Source organism: Lolium perenne, chromosome 6 (genome assembly GCF_019359855.2).
Source record: "Lolium perenne isolate Kyuss_39 chromosome 6, Kyuss_2.0, whole genome shotgun sequence".
NCBI classification, from domain to species: Eukaryota; Viridiplantae; Streptophyta; class Magnoliopsida; order Poales; family Poaceae; genus Lolium; species Lolium perenne.
In genome coordinates this window covers 51,029,317-51,040,227 of record NC_067249.2, presented here as the reverse complement: position 1 = coordinate 51,040,227, position 10,911 = coordinate 51,029,317, and the positions used below count along the sequence as shown (strand labels likewise).

Below are 10,911 nucleotides of genomic sequence, written 5' to 3'. Positions count from 1 at the left end.
ATTTGATCCTGGTGAAGTGTGTTGGGCTAGGAGGGGGGCGGTGACATTGATGCTTACTTGAGGACAAAGATCGCTTGAGAACGGATAGAAGAGCTGATGCATGCAAGATAATAGTAGCTTGCCAAGGTGAGCCCAATCTTCTTGGTTCTGTTACTAGCCGTTGCAAGATTATTAGCATTGGTATGACCAATACACATGAGGTGAGCTATCTGCCATCTTTTTAGTATTTTCATTTGGGTTTGAATAAGTATGCAGATTCCAGAAAAACTGTCTGTGTCTACATGTAGTTTGAGAGAATTCCAGTAGTTATGGTGCATTATAACTTCCTATTCATTAGCACGAGAACATTTACATTTTTTCTTTCTGAGAACCACCAAAATTGTACTTTCACTTCAACATTAGCAGGGTGACAGACTTCCATTTCTTTTATACATACATGTAACTTATTTCATCATTACCACTAACTGACAAATAAAAAAACTTAGACAGTGGAGATTGTTACTTCCATATATGTAAGAAGAGTTTTGTTCTTCCAAGTTCTTCTGTTACCGGTGCAACTTAGTCTAGGCAAAATATGAGGGAGACGATATTGGTCTTGGATGCATGCAAAACCAACAAGTACTCTTTGCTAGCAAGCTCGATTGTTTCCTATATAGAATGACTCATAAGATTATTTGTTTACATTTCAGGCAAATACAATGTAAGACTTCACACCAGACAATTCCATTGATAATTTCAGAGGACGGTTGAAGGAAGGTTCAGTTTACATGTTTGAGATGTTCAACGTGTGATTCATATTTTCCGTCTCATGTACATGAGTTTGCTTCTTCGCTGGCGTGGTATTATGTGCTTTCGGATTTACCATCTGGTCTGCATTGAGATGGGCATGAATGCGTGATGTTTGGGTCAATTTCTAGTTGTCAACAGACGTTACCTGTGTGTTATAGTAGTCTTTTAACTTTACCTGTGTGTTATAGTAGTCTTTTAACTTTTAAACTTGTTGCATGATCTGGATGCTAGTTATTAAGTAGTCCCTGAATTATTTACTTTTGCTAAATGATTTCAATGCTTGTTTCTAAAGAAAATGATCTGCATCTAGTGTTTCATTTCGTTACTGTTACACATGTCCTACTCTAAATAGACTAGGCCTTCCGTTTTAAGTTGACTTAATTGCACAGTTCTGCCAGTCTACTACTATACAATCCAGTTTCAGTTCTTTTTGCTATTTAATTCCTTCTATTGTATTATATGCCATCTATAATAAGCAGCAACTTGTTTTACATTTCTTCTCTTTATTTACATAAGCTTGTGCTTTCATTTCTATACATGCCTTCTGTAATAAGCGTTACAGGACCTTCTTTTGAATATGACATGATGTGAAGTTAATTGAAAATTAACTTCTCATCATGTCATATTCAAACAGTGCAATAGTATATATATATTAACTCTCTGATTGGTGTGTCTTGCTGTGCAGAAGAGTTTGCTGTGTACGTTCGTTGATGCTTATTTTACTTGGGTTGACCTGAAGCGTTGTTTCTGGGTGGTGTAGGATGAGTTGCTGCGGAACAACCTGGAGGTGGGGAGCCTGAAGATAACTCGTGCAACATCATTGTCTGGCAAGATGCATGCTGGAGAACCTGAAGACAACTCTAATGAATCTGTAGTACAAATATGAATCTGTTGTCAGTGTCTTTCTTGTATATATATCTGATTTGTGGAAATATTGTAATATATTCAGTTACTGCTCTTATATGGAAGATTTCATCATGTGTTGATGTTTATATATTGTCTAATCTTGTTAATATAAACCTGACCAACCCAAAAATAAATGGATCGTAAAAGGCTAAGGCCCAAATAGAGAAAGGCTGTAAAAATGGTGAGGCCCAAAATAGAAAAAGGGTGCAAAAAGGCTAAGGCCCAAAACAGAAATGGACCAAAACAAAGGCCAATGCTTACGGTAAAAGGCTGGAATTATTGGGCTCGGCCCATGTAGAATACAGAATTGGACCGGGCTGATTTCGAATTAAGACGTTTTGGTTTCGTCATAATTTTGCCACGTCGGATTGCCATACGGACTGGGGCAAGGTGTGCCCATGACGTTTTGGGAATGTCATGCCGTCAGTGACATTTTAAAACGTCACAAAGCTCTACGACGTTTTCAAGTGGAACGTCTTAAGCAGTCACTGCTGACTCCCAGCTTTCGACGTTTTGAAAAGCGTCACCGTAACGTCACAAGTAGCCATTACTGACGTTTCAGTGACACCATATTTTTGTCAACTTATGGCAGATTTCTTGTAGTGCCAACTGTAATTTGTTTACCCAACATGTTATTTATCTTATTGGAGAGACACCACTAGTGAACTGTGGACCCCGGTCCATTCTTTTACATCTGAAATACAACCTACTGCAATCATTGTTCTCTTTTTTTTTCTGCAAGCAAACATAATTTTCCACACCATACGTTTAATCCTTTGTTTTCAGCAAGCTGGTGAGATTGACAACCTCACTATTAAGTTGGGGCAAAGTAGTTTGATTGTGTTGTGAAGGTTCCACGTTGGCGCCGGAATCCCTGGTGTTGCACCGCACTACACTCCTTCACCAACAACCTTCCCGTGATCTTCATCTCCTACTGGTTCGATAACCTTGGTTTCTTACTGAGGGAACGCTGATGTACTCATCATACCTTCCACTTGGGCTTCCCAACGGACGTGTGCTTTACCATCACAAGCATTAATCTTGGTGATAATTCTATAAAGAAACCTTTGGGGAGAATTGACAATGTTCACTTTACGGTTAACAATAACCTTGTCCCCGTTGATTTTGTTGTTTTGGATATTGAATGCAATGCATCTTGTCCTATGGTTTTGGGAAGACCCTTTCTTCGAACCGTTAGTGCTATTATTGACATGAAAGAAGGAAATATTAAATATCTATTCCCTCTTAAGAAAGGTATGGAACACTTCCCTAGAAAGAGAATGAAGATGCCTTTTGATTCTATTATTAGAACAAATAATAATGTTAATGTTTTTTCTCTTGATGTTACTTGATTTTCACTTTCTGCGCCTAGCTGAAAGGCGTTAAAGAAAAGCGCTTATGGGAGACAACCCATTATTTTATTTCTGCAATTTTTGTTTTATATTTGAGTGAAGATGCTTGTTACTACTGTAGCAATACCTTTGTATCTTTATTTTCTTGCATTGTTGTGCCAAGTAAAGTCTTTGATAGAAAGTTGATACTAGATTTGGATTTCTGCGCAGAAACAAATTTTTAGCTGTCACGAATTTGAGCTTTTCTCTCTGTAAGAAAATCTAAAAATCCTGAAAAAATTCATGAGTAATCCTCCGGTATGTATGCAACTTTCATTCAACTGGAGATTTTCCATCTGAGCATGTTAAGTGCCTCGAAAAAATTCGTCTTTACGGACTGTTCTATTTTTGACAGATTCTGCCTTTTATTTTGCATTGCCTCTTTTCCTGTGTTTGAGTGGGTTTCTTTGCTCCATTAAATTTCAGTAACCTTGGCTAATGTCCAGAAGTGTTGGGAATGATTGTGTCCTTGCTGAACATGTGAATTTTTGATTATGCACTAACCCTCTAATGAGATTGCTTTGAGTTTGGTGTGAAGGAAGTTTTCTAGGATCAAGAGAGGAGGATGATATAATATGATCAAGAAGAGTGAAAAGTCTAAGCTTGGGGATGCCCCCGTGGTTCATCCCTGCATATTTCAAGAAGACTCAAGCGTCTAAGCTTGGGGATGCCCAATGCATCCCCTTCTTCATCAAACTTATCAGGTCACCTCTAGTAAAACTATATTTTAATTTCGTCACATCTTATGTGCTTTACTTGGAGCGTCCGTGTGCTTTTATTTTCATTTGTTATTTTAAGTTTTCTAAATAAATCGGATCCTAACATTCTTGTGTGGGAGAGAGACACGCTCCGCTTTTTCATTTGAACACTTGTGTTCTTCGTTTTATTTTTCATGTTCATGGCGAAAGGTGAAAGCCGCAGCACTTATTGTTATTTGGTTGGAAACAGAAAATGCTTCATGTGGTAATTGATATATTGTCTTGAATAATTTGATACTTGGCAATTGTTTTGAGCTCTCAAGTAGATCATGTTTAAGCTCTTGCATCATGTAGTTTAAACCTATTAGTGGAGAACTACCGTAGAGCTTGTTGAAATTTGGTTTGCATGATTTGTCTCTCTAAGGTCTAGATATTTTCTGGTAAAAGTGTTTGAGCAACAAGGAAGATAGTGTAGAGTCTTATAATGCTTGCAATATGTTCTTATGTAAGTTTTGCTGTACCGGTTTATACTTGTGTTTGCTTCAAACAACCTTGCTAGCCAAAGCCTTGTACTGAGAGGGAATGCTTCTCGTGCATCCAAAACCTTGAGCCAAAACCTATGCCATTTGTGTCCACCATACCTACCTACTATGTGGTATTTTTCTGCCATTCCAAGTAAATACTTCATGTGCTACCTTTAAACAATTCAAAACTTTATTACTCCTTATTTGTGTCAATGTTTTATAGCTCATGAGGAAGTATGTGGTGTTTTATCTTTCAATCTTGTTGGGCAGACTTTCACCAATGGACTAGTGGCATATACATCCTCTTATCCAATAATTTTGCAAAAAGAGCTGGCAACGGGGTGCCCAGCCCCAATTAATTAACTTTCATTAATAATTCTCTTCACATGTTTTGCCCTCATTTATCAGTAAGCAACTTAATTTTGCAATAGACACTCCTCCATGGTATGTGAAATGTTGGAAGGCACCCGAGGATTCGGTTAGCCATGGCTTGTGAAAGCAAAAGGTTGGGAGGAGTGTCATCTATAAATAAAACTAAAATACATGTGTAAACAAAAGAGAAGAGGGATGATCTACCTTGCTGGTAGAGATAACGTCCTTCACGGAAGCCGCTCTTTGAAAGTCTGTTTGACAAGGGGGTTAGAGTGCCCACTACCATTCGTTGACAACAACAAACACCTCTCAAAACTGTATTTTTATGCTCTCTATATGATTTCAAAACTTGAAAAGCTCTAGCACATGATTTAATCCCTGCTTCCCTCTGCGAAGGGCCTTTATTTTACTTTATGTTGAGTCAGTTTACCTACTTCTTTCTATCTTAGAAGCAAACTCTTGTGTCAACAGTGTGCATTGATTCTTACATGTTTGCTTATTGCACTTATTATATTACTTTGTGTTGACAATTATCCATGAGATATGCATGTTGAAGTTGAAAGCAATTGCTGAAACTTAAATCGTCCTTTGTGTTGCTTCAAAACCTTGTATTAATAATCTATTGCTTTATGAGTTAACTCTTATGCAAGACGTTTTGATGCTTGTCTTGAAAGTACTATTCATGAAAAGTTTTTGCTATATGATTCAGTTATTTAGTCATTATCTTTTTGTTAGCAAACTATAGACCAGTGCTTTGAGTCACTTCATTCATCTCAGATGCTTTACAATAGTATTGATCAAGATTATGTTGGTAGCATGTCACTTCAGAAATTATTCTTTTTATCGTTTACCTACTCGAGGGCGAGTAGGAACTAAGCTTGGGCAAGCTTGATACGTCTCCAACGTATTTATAATTTCTTATGTTCCATGCTAATTTTATGACAATACCTACATGTTTTATTCACACTTTATAATGTTTTTATGCATTTTCTGGGACTAACCTATTAACAAGATGCCACAGTGCCAGTTCCTGTTTTCTGCTGTTTTTGATTTCAGAAAAGTTGTTTTACAAATATTCTCGAAATTGGACGAAACAAAAGCCCACGGCCCTATTTTCCACGGAGTGTTCCAGAAGACCGAAGAGGAGTCGAGGAAGGCCAGCAGGGGGCCCTCCCCATATGGCGGCGCGTGGGCCCCACTGCCGCGCCAAGACGTGGGGAGGGAGCCCCCTGGCTCCCCCGACGTTGCCCCTTCGCCTATTTATTCCTTCGTCCCCGAAAACCCTAGTACCGAGAGCCAAAATACCAGAACAGTTCCAGAGATGCCGCCGCCGTCAACCCTAACTCGGGGGGTCAGAAGATCTCCTCCGGCACCCTGCCAGAGAGGGGAATCATCACCGAAGAGCTCTACATCACCATGCCCGCCTCCGGACTAATGCGTGAGTAGTTCATCATTGGACTACGGGTCCATAGCAGTAGCTAGATGGTTGTCTTCTCCTATTGTGCCATCATGTTTAGATCTTGTGAGCTGCCTATCATGATCAAGATCATCTATTTGTAATGCTACATGTTGTGTTTGTTGGGATCCGATGAATATGGAATACTATGTCAAGTTGATTATAGATCTATCATATATGTGTTGTTTATGATCTTACATGCTCTCCGTTGCTAGTAGAGGCTCTGGCCAAGTTGATACTTGTGACTCCAAGAGGGAGTATTTAGGCTAGATAGTGAGTTCGTGTGGATGTGCTGTTGCCACTAGGGATAAAACATCAATGCTTCGTCTAATGATATTTGTATTGTTTACATTACGCACAGTACTTAATGCAATTGTCTGTTGTTTGCAACTTAATACTGGAAGGGGTGCGGATGCTAACCCGAAGGTGGACTTTTTAGGCATAGATGCATGCTGGATGGCGGTCTATGTTCTTTGTCGTAATGCCCTAAGTAAATATCATAGTAGTCATCATGATATGTATGTGCGTTGTTATGCCGTATCTATTTGTCAATTGCCCAACTGTAATTTGTTTACCCAACATGTTATTTATCTTATTGGAGAGACACCACTAGTGAACTGTGGACCCCGGTCCATTCTTTTACATCTGAAATACAACCTACTGCAATCATTGTTCTCTTTTGTTTTCTGCAAGCAAACATCATTTTCCACACCATACGTTTAATCCTTTGTTTTCGGCAAGCCGGTGAGATTGACAACCTCACTGTTAAGTTGGGGCAAAGTAGTTTGATTCTGTTGTGCAGGTTCCACGTTGGCACCGGAATCCCTAGTGTTGCGCCGCACTACACTCCTTCACCAACAACCTTCACTTGATCTTCATCTCCTACTGGTTCGATAACCTTGGTTTCTTACTGAGGGAAAACTCGCTGTTGTACTCATCATACCTTCCTCTTGGGGTTCCCAACGGACGTGTGCTTTACCATCACAAGCAGCTATTTTTCTGGCGCCATTGCCGGGGAGATCAAGACACGCTGCAATCATTGTTCTCTTTTTTTTCTGCAAGCAAACATCATTTTCCACACCATACGTTTAATCCTTTGTTTTCAGCAAACCGGTGAGATTGACAACCTCACTGTTAAGTTGGGGCAAAGTAGTTTGATTGTGTTGTGCAGGTTCCACGTTGGCATCGGAATCCCTGGTGTTGCGCCACACTACACTCCTTCACCAACAACCTTCACGTGATCTTCATCTCCTACTGGTTCGATAACCTTGGTTTCTTATTGAGGGAAAACTCGCTGCTGTACACATCATACCTTCCTCTTGGGGTTCCCAATGGACGTGTGCTTTACCGTCACAAGCAGGCTGCACGACGATGAAGACCGCCACTGTCCACCATTTCCTATGACATCACGCCTGTCGTACTCACCGTGATGCCAGGAACCTCGCTGCGTCAGCGCCCACGCCCCTTCGCTGCTGTAGCACCGTCGACGACGTTCACCTGCCCCGCGCGCCTTGGCCACCTCTCTCCGCTATAAAAGGAGAGCGCCCCCACCTCAATTCCTCACAGCAACTCGCTTCCCTCTCCTCTTTGACCCTCCTCGACCACCTCCCCTCTCCTATTGTCCACCGTAGCTCGCCAATCGCTTGCCGGAGTCCGTGAAGCCGCCGCAGACGACGCCGTCGATTGAAGCCACCTCCGGCGACGCCACCTGTACCAGGAGACTCGCCACCTTCGACAACCTCGCTGCGCACCCTCGCCGACGACCGCCGACGGCCGGTGAGCCCGCCAACCCTCTACCCTCGCTGTGCTAGTATCCTCCTCTCGCCGGAGATGACGACGCCTCTCGCCCGTTCGACTCAGTTCTAATCCAATGACTCACATTGAAACTTACCGCTTCGGGTTTTAAGACTCGCTGACAGCTGGGACCCACCCTTTCAGGCAGCCCACTGCGCACCAGCGCATAGCTGGGCTGGCCCAACTCTTTTCCCCTCTCCTGGCCCAAGTTCTTTCCCGCCTAGGGCCAAAGTTTTGAATTCAATTTATTTCTTTTCAGTCAAATTGCATACTGGTGTCAAATTCAAATTTAAATAACTTCAAATCTACTGAGCCATATTGGGTGAACTTTATATCTTTGGAAAGCTTGAGAAATTATCTAAACAACTACACTGGTTCCAACCCTAGATTTGTTATAGAATTAAAGTAGCAAAAATAACAAGGCACAGCCTTTTTCAAATTCAAACAATTATTAAAAATCAACCATAGGTGATTTTGAGTTGATTCCAACTCTCATAAATCACATTTCATATTGTATATTTGATTATGTAAAAATATGATAGGGTTGCTTCATGTGATCATGAGATAGATTCAAATAATGGCTATGTAGTCATTTCTAGCTCATTTAAATCATTTCAAATTTGGAATTTCAAATCTACGAGATGTAGCATCTCATTTAAATCATCTTCCCAAGTAATATGAAGTAAAGTGATGACCTTAGTTGCATAGTCCCATCATTTCTTACTTGAGGATATTAAATCAAAGTAGGATTTAAATGGCATGAGGTATAGTACCTCATTTAAATCATTATCCTCACATGATAAGGTGAAGTGTTGACCTTGGTCAACATGTGTTCATACCTTATTAATTGAGGAGATTAAATCTTAACAAGATTCAATGAGAGGAAAGTATTTTCCAAACACTAAAAAAAGAAACCCTAGTATGATGTTGAGTGATGATTGGGATGATGCTAGATCATCTTGTGTGAGCCCTTAAAGCTAATTAGTCTACTTAAGTATTGTTTGGTGATTGTATACTTCGTATCCATTTATAGGCGCTAGTATCGAGGAATACCAGGAGGAGGAGGTCTTCTATCAAGAAGAAGAAGAAGAGAACTTTGATCACTACCCCAATCAAGGCAAGCTATACTTTTGCAAGCTACACTAATGCCAAGCTCTACAAGAGCAATGCCCCTTACATATTACTTTGTGTTTAATGATCCCAACCCAAGTTTTTGACTTTGGTTTATCAAAGTTCATTTTTTAATTCATGATTCACTTGGTCTAGATATGGAGTAGTTGATGTCTATGCACGCTTCTATTCCTGTAGACAGTGTTGGGCCTCCAAGAGCAGAGGTTTGTAGAACAGCAGCAAGTTTCCCTTAAGTGAATCACCCAAGGTTTATCGAACTCAGGGAGGTAGATGTCAAAGATATCCCTCTCAAGCAACCCTGCAATTAAGATACAAGAAGTCTCTTGTGTCCCCAACACACCTAATACACTTGTCAGATGTATAGGTGCACTAGTTCGGCGAAGAGATAGTGAAATACAAGTAATATGGATGATTGTAAGTAGTAATTGCAATCTGAAATATAAATGGCAGCAAGCGAACATGTAACAGAACTTGTTGGAAACGGTGTTTCAATGCTTAGAAACAAGGCCTAGGGATCATACTTTCACTAGTGGACACTCTCAACAATGATCACATAACTGAATAAATAAATGCTACTTTCAAACACTCTCTTGTTGGATAACAAACACCATTCATTGTGTAGGGCTACAAAGCACACCTCAAGCCGGAGTAAACAAGCTCCACAACGTCCGGAGTTCATATTAAAGTAACCTCTAGAGTGCATAATAGACCGTTGCAATTTAGACCGAGTACTAACATAGCGTACACACTGTCAACAATAGCTATGAAAGGGGGAATAGATCACATTAATACTATCATAGTAATAGTTAACTTCATAATCCACAAGAGATTACAATCATAACCTACGCCAAGTACTACATGATGCACACACTATCAACTTTACATCATGGAGGAGGAATAGACTACTTTAATAACATCACTAGAGTAGCACATAGATTAATAGTGATACAAAGCTCATGATCACATAAAGATCACACCATGGGAGAGAGAGATGAACCACATAGCTACCAGTAGAGCCCTCAGCCTCGAGGGAGAACTACTCCCTCCTCATCATGGGAGTCAGCAACAGCGATGAAGATGGCGGTGGTGTCGATGGAGATGACTCCGGGGGCGATTCCCCATCCCGGCGGCGTGCCGGAACAGAGACTTCTGTCCCCCGAAACTTGTCTTCGCGACGGCGGCGGCTACGGAACTCTTCGTGGAATATCGTCGATCGTGGTAGGGTTTTCACGTCTGGGAGCATATATAGGCGAAAGGGCGGCGTCGGAGGGGCACCAGGGTGCCCTCCCCACCTGGTGGCGCGGCCAGGAGTGGGCCCGCGCCCAGGTGTGGTCTGGGGGCCCCTGGCCCATATTCATCTCCCCTTCGGACTTCTGGAACCTTCCGTGAAATATAAGACCGTGGGCTTTTGTTTCGTCCAATTCCGAGAATATTTCCTGTGTAAGATTTCTGAAACCAAAAACAACAGAAAACGGGAACTGGCACTTCGGCATCTTGTTAATAGGTTAGTTCCGGAAAATGCATAAAATCATTATAAAGTGTGAGTAAAACATGTAGGTATTATCATAAAACTAGCATGGAACATCAGAAATTATAGATACGTTGGAGACGTATCAGTAGTACAAGAGCATCACATTTAGCCTAGAGAGCTACAAGTTAATTAGTACCCCAGCCTCATGACTAGTTGCTAGTGCTAAAACTAAAATTGACTACTCTAGTTGGGAACTTGTGAAATTCTTGACTTTGAAAACCTTGGAATGATGAGTCATTTTACTGAAAGATTTTGAAGGTGAAGGTGACTTGGATGACTTGGTGATTTTTGATAAAAACTGATGGTTGGGTTCGGATGC

The 10,911-nt window shown here is 40.9% G+C and overlaps 1 long non-coding RNA gene across 2 annotated transcripts; it reads left to right on the top strand.

The window, feature by feature from the left end:
- Window positions 1-2: 2 nt before the first annotated feature.
- Window positions 3-1,781, top strand: LOC127307959 (uncharacterized). 2 transcript variants are annotated; one of them, XR_011746782.1, is made up of 2 exons: window positions 3-126; window positions 690-1,781. It is a non-coding gene; the product is annotated as an uncharacterized lncRNA (long non-coding RNA). The 2 variants fall into 2 exon arrangements; XR_011746783.1 differs by having other exon boundaries at window positions 3-200.
- The last annotated feature ends 9,130 nt before the right edge of the window (window positions 1,782-10,911 follow it).